Raw genomic sequence first — 12,422 nt, 5'->3', positions numbered from 1 at the left:
TTGAAAGAAGCATTTATCAGGTAGTTCATAGGATATTGTTTATTCTTCATAGCACTTTGGCAGATGTTCAGAATGGGGGAAGCTTCCTCATTAATAAGAATAGGAGATTCAGCAACATCTTCTCTTCACTTTTGTTCATCTCAACCATATGGACTGGAAGTATGTTTCCAAACCTAAAAAGGCACCTAATTCAAAGGGCCTAGTCCTCCACTCCTCCCTATATATTAACTATCAGTAAAGTACAGTGAGTCTATTGACTGGAGATTCTCTTTAACTAAACCCATCAATTCAGATACTGATGAAAAATAAACAAACAAAAAAATCCCAACAACCTTCTTTTGGCAAATCCTTTGCAAGCCCAACACAAGCCAGGGTTCAACTGGATCCCAGAGTCACAGCTTGCTTGCCTCCATGGGGATTTTTGTGGTGTCCAGTTCTCCGCCATGCTACCTGGAAGGCTTCATGTTTTCCAAAGGGAGGAGGAAAATGGTTGCACTGGGACAGCATTGGAACCATTGATCCCAGAGGCCCAGATTCTCCAGCAGCAGAAGGAAACAAAGAAGCTAGTGTTTTCTGGGAATGAGATGGAAGAAAAATAATTTTGGCTGAACCAGCACTTTCTAGTGAAAATGCTTTTTGTCAGAAAATTCCCAACTAAGTCTACTGATGGAAAAAATATAAATACCTTGTTCTATTGCTCTGAGTCACCCTGACTGCCCTGTCCTGACCCAAGACACAGCTGAGCAAGGAGTATTATGGGGAAGTCCTTTCCCTTGAATGCCTCATGGCATCATCAGCAGAACAGTTTGTAAGAAGCAGCTCTTTTCAAGTAAAGCTAGTTACAAAAACATTTCTTAGAAATATTTCAGTAGAAGCAGAAGGGAAGATTCCAACTGTCTTTTGAAATTACTTCTTTAGTTTTGTATTACACAACGTGAAGAAATAAAGATGAAACTGCAATGAAACAGTTTTTTAGTGTAACGGGATCACAGAAGTATAGACATCTATAGATGGGAGTCAAAACAGTTTTTGTTTCATGGCAAGTTTTCACTGCCTTTTTCTTTACCCTATTTTCAAACAGAAAAGACTGAGCATTTCCTTAAGTGACAAGTCCAAGCCCTGCTCTGGCTTCCTTATATACACAGGCATTTACAAAAGGCAGAAAATAATGTTTAGTGTTAATTGCCAATAGCTGCCTTGCTGCCTTAACTTCTTGTTTCCTTCAGGTGCACCTTGAAGACATATCAAACAAACACAGAGCCAGCAGAGAGCCTGAATAAGCTAGTGTCTCTGGACTTTCATTAGCAGAAAAGCCACAGTTAATTTCCTACAGAAAAAAGGAAATTGAAGGGTTGGTTTTAATCTTGTCCCGGACTGAGTGAATCCAAGAGTTGGAGCAAATGGTATCCCCGTAAATCTAACAGCAGCCACAGTGAAACATTATCCTGTGCCTTTTTTAGGAAGTACTTAGTGTAAGAAGTAGCAGAAATGGTTAGTGGAAACAGACCCTTGCCTCAGTGCTGCAGCCATTCCTTGATGCTGTGACCCTACCAGATGTGTCCGTTTCAGAGGCAGCACCAGGGCCAGATAAGGACCCTCATCATGGAATTAATCAGTTCCCATTTTCTTAACCCCTCATATGCCTGTGCAGGGGCACTGTGCAGTGTCTAAAGGTTTCTGGGGCCATTCAGGGCTGAGAAAGATGCAGTCAAACCTTACTTGCTCACTGCAGCCCTATTAAGAGACTATAAATCCAACAAACCCACGAGATGTTGGCAACTCTAAGGAGCCCTTGGAGCCTGGGCCCAGAAAGGTGCACCCATGAGCTTAAGGCCGGTGCTTGGAACCGAAGGGCTTTGTAATGACAGCGAAAGGAAAGCCCACCGCCCTGGCCTGCACTTTTCACCAGAGCAATATATTTGCAAAGCACCAATTGGAGTTCAGAGTCCCAGGTCCCCACTATGACTGTGACTTCACACCCTCTCTCTGGGTACTTGTCCTTAGACATACTTTATCTCCCACACTACATCAAGAGTAATTCCTGGAGTAGCTCTACATGCACCCCTCCAAGTTGAATTTCGTATCTGGCTTCTCTCAAACTCACATCCAGTGATTTCTGGACTTCGGCAACAGGGTCTAGCATTGTCCTAGGCTCCAATCAGTTCTCCACACAACCTGCTCGGTTCCCACCTGTTCCTGCTGATCCTGGTAATCCCAGTTGCCTGAACGAGTCAGGAATCATTTGGCTCACAGATGAGCACTGATATCTGACTGCTGTCATCTGTGGAGGGAGAGGGGAAGTTTAAACCTGCAGGAAGAGTCAAGCTTACATGGTTAATGTGGTGGATGACCAAGCTGGAAAACAAAGGGATGCCCTTGAAGTGAAAGAGGGGAAGTCGAAATGAAAGCTTGGGAAGGGCCCTAGGAGAGAAGAAATGCACCTTTTGAGGAGTAAGAGGAAGTACCAGTATCTGAACTCACTAATAACTAGCAGGAAAACTACTGTGCTCTCCCTGCCCACCTGTGCCTGAGCAACATTATTCCAAGCTTCCTCATGTTGCGTTTTTTATTTAATTTTCCAGAGAACACACTCTTTTATCATCCAGAACCGTGAAAGTAAATTAAGAAGAAATGGTTTTCTTTCAATTAGACTCACAGTTGCTTTGAGTAACTGCCTATAATTCTATTTAATGAAAAAATAAAATCATTATTCCAGTTCTCCCTGTGCCCTGTGACAAGCACACAGACGGGCCCCATTAGTAAGCACTGTAGATTTACTTAATTAGAAAAATATTTTGTTTTCTCCAATTTTTAAAAAAGGAGAGAGAGAAAAAAAAAAGAAGCAAAAAGAAACCTCCAGGCACAATATTAATCTAACCTGTTACCTGGTGCTTAATAACTTATAAACTAAAGGCATCTATCAATCTAAAATTTAGTTTTCCCTTTGATCTGTTAGAGCATTTGGTTCACGGTCTAGTCAGCAGGCTGGTGCTGTCCTATCCTTTCTGCTTCGCTTCTAAGCACGAGGTCCTACACCCCTGCCTAAGCATTAATGGTCTTCTGGAGACAAGACCCTGAGGTCGGTGGGTGTAGCAGAGCAGAGCTTATGCCTTGAGCTAGAGGAAACAACAGATCAACAGAAGGGAGCCAACTACCAAACCTGGATCCCAGCTCAACCCCATCGGCGTTGAATGAGGCCTGGCCTGTCTGCAGAAGCAAAGGCTGTTCAGCGCACGTGGCTCCAGCCGCTTGTTTCAGACACCACTGCCAGGGCAAGCAGGTTAGAGTCTGCGTTCAGACGGGCCCCGCCGAAGGGACAGTTCATCTTGGGGAAATCAATGAGACTCTTCTACCAATTCCTATCTGTTTCACCTCCGGCCCTAAATATCCCACCCTCTATCACCTTCCTTTAACTCCACATAATGCTCTCATATCCCACTCTCAGCTCACGGACAGGAGACCTTAAGAACATCATCTTCAGTAAGTGACTGCCTTGGCGGTGAGTGTTTTCAGGATCCAGATTTAACAGTTCAAGAACAAATATCCTGCTTTTCAGTTCTTTTGTTGACCTCAGCAGCATCTCCACAGCAGAAAAGCAGAATGTCAAAGGGGCAATAAAATAGCATTGACCAGAAACAATAGCCCCACTGTGCCAAGCACCATGTACTCTTCGTGGAATGACAGGTCAAATGAGGACACTCTCTGGCAAGGAAGACTAAACACCACATTTCTGATAATGACAGATCTCCTTCTGGAGCTTCTGCTGGACTGCTGGTAAAAGAAAGCAGAAAGTCCAGTGGAGATCCTTCAGCACGGCTGCATGCTTGGCACTAGGTGTCAGAGTTTTCCTGGCATTTATGGGTTACTTGAAACAATGCACTTTCATTTTATCTGCATCTTGCTTTTTTATGATGATTATTATTCCGCCGTAGCATGAATGCCTCCAAGAAGAGGAAGTTTCAATTAGGATGCCGAAACCCTAAGCTGTAGTTTTATGGCTTTAAATTAACATATAGAGATTCGCTCCAGGTACCGTAACAAAATCAACATCCAGCCATGCTATCTGATTACATGAGCTGATAAAGAATTTATGGAACATAGCACAGGAAGCTCTCTCTTTACCGGCTGCCATTCCGCAGGGCAGTGCCCCTCACGAGGAAATGGTGGGAGCCAGTGGCAGAGGAGATAAAATGCATTAGGCTGGATCCTCAGCTGGCATAAATCAGCCATGCTTCACTGACTGGGCCACTGCTTGAGCCATGCTGGGCTGTGGAGCTGGCTGGAGTTAGCTCATGCAACAATTCATTGCCCTTTTGGCATCTGCTGTCTTTTCTTTGGTAAAATTACACACTAACCTACAAGGACTGTAGTTTCTCAGCTGTACCCTTCTTCTGCCATCATTATCTCAGTTGGTAAACTACCTGAACAGATGTCTTTTGCGTGTGCATTTGTAAAGTATGTGACAATTCTTCTCAAGGTATCTGAGGAAAAGGGACAAATTGCCAGCATCTGATCTCATCTGTCTATTAAGAGACTGGGTAAATCAACAACCACTTAATGCAAGCTTCCCCCCTTTTCAGGTGAGCCCTGAACTATATGGACTACTTCTAGTGGTAAGCAGCTAGTTCTGGCTCCAAATGCACTCAGCTCTGGGCTTCTGTGGACTGAAAGACGCAACAAGACTGTCAAAATGAGACATGGATTATCTTCCCAGTTCAACAGACAACTACTTCACAAGGCAGATAGTGTCTTTGGGTTGTTATTTGTTTGGGAACTGAGCACCATGGCTTATTAAGGCACAGCCACAGTTGACTGTAGTTAGTGACAGAACTACCACTTGCTAAGCACAGCTCACTTTGCCTGGGTTCAAAGCTACACAAACGAACTTCCAGAACCAAAAAGACGGTTATACCGTAGTCAGTGGCCAAACTGACTTGACCAGGATTGGAATACAGTGTTCAGCACAGACAGTCATTCGGGGCTGTGTTTCATTTTTGGAAGGTAGGACAGTTGCAGACACAAAACCCAAAACATTCTGGAGGGCATTCCTCAGAGATGTTCTGCATTATTATAAATCACACAGGCTCTTAAGAAAAATGTTTGGCTAAATTCCTAGTCCTAGTTTGAAAGGAAGCTGCTCCTGCAGTGTAAGATCTCACTCAACTATCATCCAGAGCCAGAGACACAACTCTCCTTAGCTCCACAGAGTTCACTGAATTTTTTCACCCTCTGGTATAGCAACTCAAAGCCTGCCTGAGCTGGGAACTTTCAGATTTTCACCCATCCTTACAAACTGTCTTGAATTAATAAGGGCCAGTGATGTGCCAGCAGATAATTTCAAAAGTCCAAAATCAAAATCTTTGTCTTAAAAAAAAAAAAAAAAAAAAAAAGAGAGAGAAAAATAGAAAAAAGAAAAGGTGTTTGAGCCCCTCACCATTAACTCCTCCATTCTGTCTATAACAGCCAGGATTTTGCAAGCAGCCAAATTTGGGACAAATTCTGTGCACTGAACTCACAACCCTCACAAGGTAGCAGCTTCTTGCTTTTGTGTTAGCCCCAGTTAATCACACAAAATAAAAATAAATTTAAAAAATTATAAAAAGATTTCCAAAGATGACAATTTCTATCTTTGCAAACAGTGCACTGGTACCCTCTGCTGGTAATGGTTTGTCATGGCAGAAGGATGGACATTTTATTCCCAATAATGAGAGTTGCATTAAGGTTGTAACACCTTTTAAGTTTAATTTTGTGCAAGCATGTATTTCTTTACACTTCATAACAATGAGCATCTTTATCATGATGGAGAGAATCCCTAGGCTCCTATGGAATAAGGAAGCCATCCTGATTTTGGATCAAACCTGCAGTGAAATGAGTTTTGTCAAATTCCAAATCTCCCAATCAAGCACCACGGACGTTCTGCAGCCACATCACAGAAAACTGTCTGGTGTCAGATCTTAGGTCTACCCTGCTGTCCTGGAGCACGATCAACAATATCCAAACCATCCCTTACAGCTGTTTATTTAACCCATTCCTAAAATCTCTGGTGACAGACATTCCACAACCTCCGCGGACAATGCGTTCTCATGTTATGACAAAATTCCTATTGCCTTTCATCAAATGATTGATTCTTCATCAAATGAGAAGTGCTCTTGGCAGACTAATGTGGAATAATTCCCAGACTGACATTTTATCCATTGTATAAGCAACAGGGTGAGCTTCATCTAGATAGCTTACCCATCGAGGATCTCAGTCCATGCACAGAAATCCAAACTCCACACAGATCAGTGCCCGTTTACACTGCATGCCTACCATCAGACATACTAGGCAACACCAGCTATAAACCACAGTTTGCATTTCTCCTTCCTATTAAGATTTTCCTCCTTTTAATCATTATGTCCTTTGTATTAATAAGACCCAATTCCAGCTCTCCATTTAACGTTTGAATGTAATAAAAAAAGTCTTAAAAGAAAAAAAAAAACCACCTTCAAAATGCATGTGAGCTAGCTATTATTTATTGTAATGTATATTGGGGAATGGAAGTATGATAACCTGCAGAAAAAAAAAAATTTCAAATTGTACCTAAATTTTCCATTAAATCATGAGAAAGTTTCTGCCAAAAGCGGGGGCGGGGGAGAAAAAGCAAATTCTTTTCAAAGTTAATGCTATTCAGGAAGACAAGCTCAGCCCTCAACTGTGAGTCTAGCATGAAATGCAAAAGCCCTACCAGAAGTAACAGCACCATCGGCAAGCCTGAACATCTGCTCTTAAACACACACACGTGCGGTTAAAGCAGCACCCGCAGCTCTGTCCACTGAGCCCACAGCAGTGGCACCCACAGAGCCTAGGCCAGCCTTGGAACCGGGTATCTATCGCCGGCATCCGAAATAGCGCCAACGCAGTATTGCTTGAAGCAGTAACCGACTGACACTGCAGGGACTACAAGTGGAATCAAATCAAATCGAATCACAGCAAAGAAGGCCTAGAAACAACAGGATTAAATGAGGATTGTTATCAAAACTAGCTTCACGGCGTTTCGGTTGTTCATGCTGGAATTTTGGCTTTCCTAGCGTCTTTTTAACATAACCATTTGCTACCAGACATGGAAGAGAAGGGCAGCTCCTCGCCTTCTGCAGAAACAATGCCTGCTTGTAAAATGAAGCACGGACACCCGAAGCGTAAGTGTGCGCGCACACGTGTGCACACGTCTGTGTTATCCACATTGTCCAAGTACAAGCATAGTGCTGCAGCAGGGAACAGCACTGAAAAAACACACTCATCTGACTTCATTAATCTAACTCTTGCTCATGTATCAAAGTGCAGCACGTTTTCTTGTAAAAATGATTAAGCTGCTAATTAAGCTGTTTATAACTTGTTTCCCTGGTTGCTAATGATAATTAACATGCAAATTAGCTGAGGGAAGAGAGGCACAGGGGTCCTCAGTTCATTACCAAGTTAATTACTGTTTGCATACTTAAACATAACAGTTATAAATGGTGGCATTTAATGTAATGGCCAAGATGATAATTATACCAACGACATTTTGAAAAGTCATTTCACTGTGTGCTATTTTTCTGGGTGATTAATGTTTCCATGGCTGGCTGATAAACTTAGTTCAAACCAATATGAGTTGGAAATAGTGTAACCAAATAAGTTATCCCTTAACAACATCTTCTTATCCCTGTTTGTTTGTGAACCAGGGAAGGTATGAGAGGAAATAAAAGCAGTAACTTTCAACATTAACAGAGGAGGAATAAAGTGGGCTGGTTAACACTGTCTGTTTAATTTGAGTTGGCAGCATATCTACTGAGATGTTGTAACACTTCCCCTTTTTATACCTCACAGTTTGTTATTCTTCATGTTACAGCAGTGCTGAGAGATCCCTTCTGAGATTCAGCCCATCGTACTCATCACGCCAAGCACTACCCTTGGCCTCAAAAGCTTATATCCTAAATAAACACAGCAAATAATATATCCCAAAAAAGAAATTTGTTAATGGCCATTTTGCACTGGGAAGAACAGAAACAGAGAGCATGATTTTTTTTTTTTTTGGACTGCCACTTGCTTGGCATATCGAGGACATTGTTCAGGCAAACCTGTTCCGATGACTTCCTCACTGGACACAAAGGTGCTGAGCTAGTTGAAAAATCAGCCTGGCTGGCTAACTATTAGGGTGTAAGAGATGTGAAGTCTAGTATGTTGAAATGTTTTGCTATTCAGAGGCTAGTCTTGCTCCCTGATTACACATGGCACAACTGCTATTGATTTCAGCAGTCTCCACCTAGAAAATCTTGTACTTGCAAAGCTAGGCTGGGAAATGCTAGTAAAATAACTCAGAGCAGGAAATTTCGACTAGAAATTTCTACCCTTGAGCCTTTGTATCAGAGGATGTGGCATCAGAGGGGAAGACAGGTGTTGACTCATGAATGTCAGGGAAACACAGATGATACCTCATTAAGGGGTACACTTGGTATGCACATTCTGGAAGTGGACCACTGGGCATGATCTAACTGCTTTAAGGGAATTTTTCCTTCTCAGGTCTCAGATAATGCAATGTTTGGCTTGTCCTATTCAGTTAAGGCAACTGTTTTTCAACTGAACACAAGCTTATTAAAAGGTAATTACTGCTGAGGGTCATACACATCATACCTATGGGATTAGACAAGGAAAACAAACCTTGCAGAAGACTGAACCCCTCACAGGTATTCAAGAACCACATGCAGTTTCTGCAACTAGGAAAGGCCATTACTTTAAAGTTACTATTACTCCTTGGAAATACTCCATTCACATCATGTACCTTTTTGTTCAAAATCAAGCACACCTATCTGTCCGCTAAGCAGATCCACTTTACTACCTCATACAGAGAGCTGCTTCAGGACTCCCAGCACAAGGAGAACCAATTAAATTATGCAAGTGCACTGCTGCATCCCACAGTTATATCATAGACAATAACTGAGACAGCAAAGTATGTGTGTGGTGACCTCTGGGTGTTTTCTGCTGTTACCGCTTTAATCTCCAGAATATAAACAAAGGGATTATTTCTTTCTCTAATGGAGCGACAACATTTTTCATGTAATCTTGCTCAAATGCATCTTAACCCTGCTTTTTGATAAAGAGCCCTGCAATCCTTTGCATTATCATTCTCATTGGGGTGAACATAGATGAAAATAGTCCAGTGCATAGAGAGATCACTTTGGCTTTCTGTGACCATATACCTTTATGCACTCAGAGAACACTAGGATGTTTCATGTATTAACACATTTATATTTAAGCCTGGCAAAGCCAAGTGAAAAGTTAAGATAGGCCTTCCTCAAGGCCTTACTGAGAAACTTGAGCAAAGGGGTAAATTTTGTAATACTCAACCAGATCCAGAGTAATTGGGCCGGACTATAAAATGACAAGGCTAAAACTTCTTCTCTGACCTATGCCACCTTTCACCCACATGTTTCAGAGCTCTTTACAAACACTGATTTAATCACCTTATAGTGTTCCTAGGATGTGTTATACTTCTGTGATTATCTGGTGTGCAGAAAAGTTTGACCAAACTGCAGTGTACCATATCGTAAAAAGAACAGCATATAAAAGGCTGACTGAGAACTTGAACGTCCTGAAAAGACATGTTTCACGTATGCTTTCCTACCAATGTTAGGAAGTAGATCTGTCAGTAACAAAGCTTAGAGGTCTCCATTTGAAACCCAAAGGAATAGCAGCAGCTGCGGTCATGGGGATACAGTACCAGGGGTGCAAATTTCCTTCACGAGAGAAGAATATACTGATTTAGTTTGACAACGGAGTTATTAGCAGTCTAACTCTCCTGTCAGACTGCGGGTGCGCAACTAAATATGCCTAGGGATGAAATTTCATCATGTGGCTTAGCACATCACCGGAGCTTCTCAGCTTCAGTGTTGTGGGCATTCGGTCACCAAGCCTGTATAATTCAGTATAGGCCACCTTCGTTCCCTAGCCTGCGTGCTTACACCAGCCTAATGAGAGCAGAATTTGGTGTCTGCTCTCCAACCCAGGTACAGCTCAGAGTGAAGAATGTTAGTCAAATAAATTAAAGATTTTTTTTTTAAGTTATTAATGCCCCACCCCATTATGCCCCTTTCTATCAAAGACAGTTCAATTCTCTTCTTTTAAGCCAAATTTTCTCTACCAAATGTACATATTACCGGTTTCTCACCCTCAGTCCTAGCTACACCTAGCACTTAAAAGCCCTGAGGGGTGGCACTTGTTACATGCAGGCACTGAGAGCCTTTAAAAGAAATAAGTGCAAGATTTCTCAGCCGTGTCTCTTTGAAAAGGGTTATTGCAGACGTGTCAGTGCATCTCCTGCTTTGCAAAGCCCTCCACTTGTTGTGCTGTGTTTACTCCCTCTCCACCCACCTCCCTTTAAAAATTTATCAGTAATCAGAGACATCATGAGGAGCAATTGTAGTGTACTTAATATTTAATGAGTGTGTAGCATCCTTAATATTTAATGTTTAGATAAACATTTCTGCACTTCCCCCCCCCCCCCGTTTTCATGATCCTAGAAACAGGGCTTGCCATATCTACCCCACAGGACAAACAGCAAATTGTCTGGTGACTTGAAAAAAACGTTAGGAGCCTCTAAGTTACATTGCTGATTCCGCCACTTATGACAACGGGTTTTCAAACTGCGCTCTATTCATACACCTCAGGTATCATACTAGGCCACAGTACTTTCCGTCAGAAAAATACTCTCTTTTTCCGTCAGCATTGAGCTCTTGCAGATGCTGTTCCTCTTATTCCTTTGAGGACCAAAGTCAGGAACCTAAATTAATCCAAGCTTAAATCTGATGCACAACTTAAGATTGGCTGTATTCATACCACCTGCTGTATAACTCTAAGTCAACAAAGTAATTTCTTCATGTGGCTGCTACCTTTCTGGCCAACCATAGAGGTTGTAACAACGTCCCTTAAACCATCCGCATATAGCAGCGAGCACACTGGATTCTTAACTAAACTGGGACTCTTTATGCTAGAAATGATGAATGGAGAATACTGGCATCCTCCACGTTCTTCGTATCTGCAAGGCAAAATGTGGCTGGAAGCAACTTCCACACCACTCAGTCATGCAGCAAAGTCAAATTATGGGTAATGATTTTTGCAGCCTGGACCACAATCCATTGAAGGCACCAGTCTCGTTTTTATTCCCACAAGCTGTGCTTGAACCTCAGTGGAGGGACAAAGAGGCACACGCGTTTGATCAGCCCAGCTCCTTTTAATGTGATTTCTATTTCAGAACTGTTTCTTTTTATGCCCTCAAGTCTTTCTTCGTAATATCACCTGTGGCCTAATGTGACAGCAATGCTAAATTATATCTTGATGGCTAATTAGGGTAATTAAAGTGAAAATAATCAAATCAAAGTAATGGGCAAACTCTTAATAAAATGTCAAAAAATCTCTATTCATCATAGAGGGGTTTTTTTTTCTCTTTTGAATGTCAAAGAACATGGGTAAGGAAAAAGCCGGACTTCAGAAATGGCCCTGGCTTAAAGGAACATCATCAGTCTAAACACTCCTAAAAACATAACGGATCTACCGCTAAAACATTTTTATTATCAAAAAAAAAAAAAAAGTAAGGTTAAGCTGCGCCACAGACAGGAGTTTGCTGCTTGTGGTAACTAATGCACTTTACCTCGCCCCACCGAGGGTCAAGGGACCTGCTTTATTTTTCCTCAGGTAACGGTTTCTTTTCCCGGCCACCCCCTTCCAGCCCCATGCCCCTTTGCAGCCAGGACGGCCTCTCACGGACAGAAAAACTCACTTTGAGCCAACACAGCCCACCCCGAACCGCACCGCCAGGCCGGAGGGCCCACCCCGAGGCCACCCCGAGGCGGAAACGCCCGGTACGAACAACCGCAGGCCCGCCTTCCTCACAGGCCGCCCTCGCTGCGGGGAGGACGGGGCGGGGAGGCAAAGCCCCGGCGCCGTCAGGCGGGCGGTACGGCTCCCCGCCGGCCCTCAGGCCTACGGCCGGTTGCCCGCTGCCCTGCCCGCCCGCCGGCAGCGGAGCCGGGGCAGCGTTTGCGGTCTCCAGGCAACAGGGCGCCTGCCTGACCCGGCCCCTGCTCTCCGTCCCGTCCCCGAATGCTTCGCTTCGCCTCACCTCAGCTCGCCTCGCCTCAGGAGCTCCCACCGACGCCCGCTCTCAGGTACTTGTGCCCTCCGCCCTTGCGCTGGCCGCGCAGCCGCTTCCCGCCGGCCATGGCCGGTGCTCCTGAGGGCCCCTCACCGGGAGGGCTAGGCCTCAGGTGGTGCGGGGCCCAGCGACCGGCTCTGGAGCTCGGGTTTTCACGCTAAACCGCATCATTCCCGCTGGTTCCCGGGGGGTAGAAAGGTGCAAATCTTCTTCTCCCTTTCCTGCCTCTCCAAGGCTGGGGGGGAGGCAAGTGGTGGGC

At 43.7% G+C, this 12,422-nt stretch overlaps 1 long non-coding RNA gene across 1 annotated transcript in view; it reads right to left on the bottom strand.

Moving 5' to 3' along the window:
• LOC138685219 (uncharacterized) overlaps window positions 1-12,422 on the bottom strand; it is a 112,733-nt gene that overhangs the window by 41,862 nt on the left and 58,449 nt on the right. The window lies entirely within an intron of this gene.

Source organism: Haliaeetus albicilla, chromosome 4 (genome assembly GCF_947461875.1).
Source record: "Haliaeetus albicilla chromosome 4, bHalAlb1.1, whole genome shotgun sequence".
In the NCBI taxonomy this organism is placed as follows: Eukaryota; Metazoa; Chordata; class Aves; order Accipitriformes; family Accipitridae; genus Haliaeetus; species Haliaeetus albicilla.
This window is presented reverse-complemented; position numbering and strand designations above follow the sequence as displayed.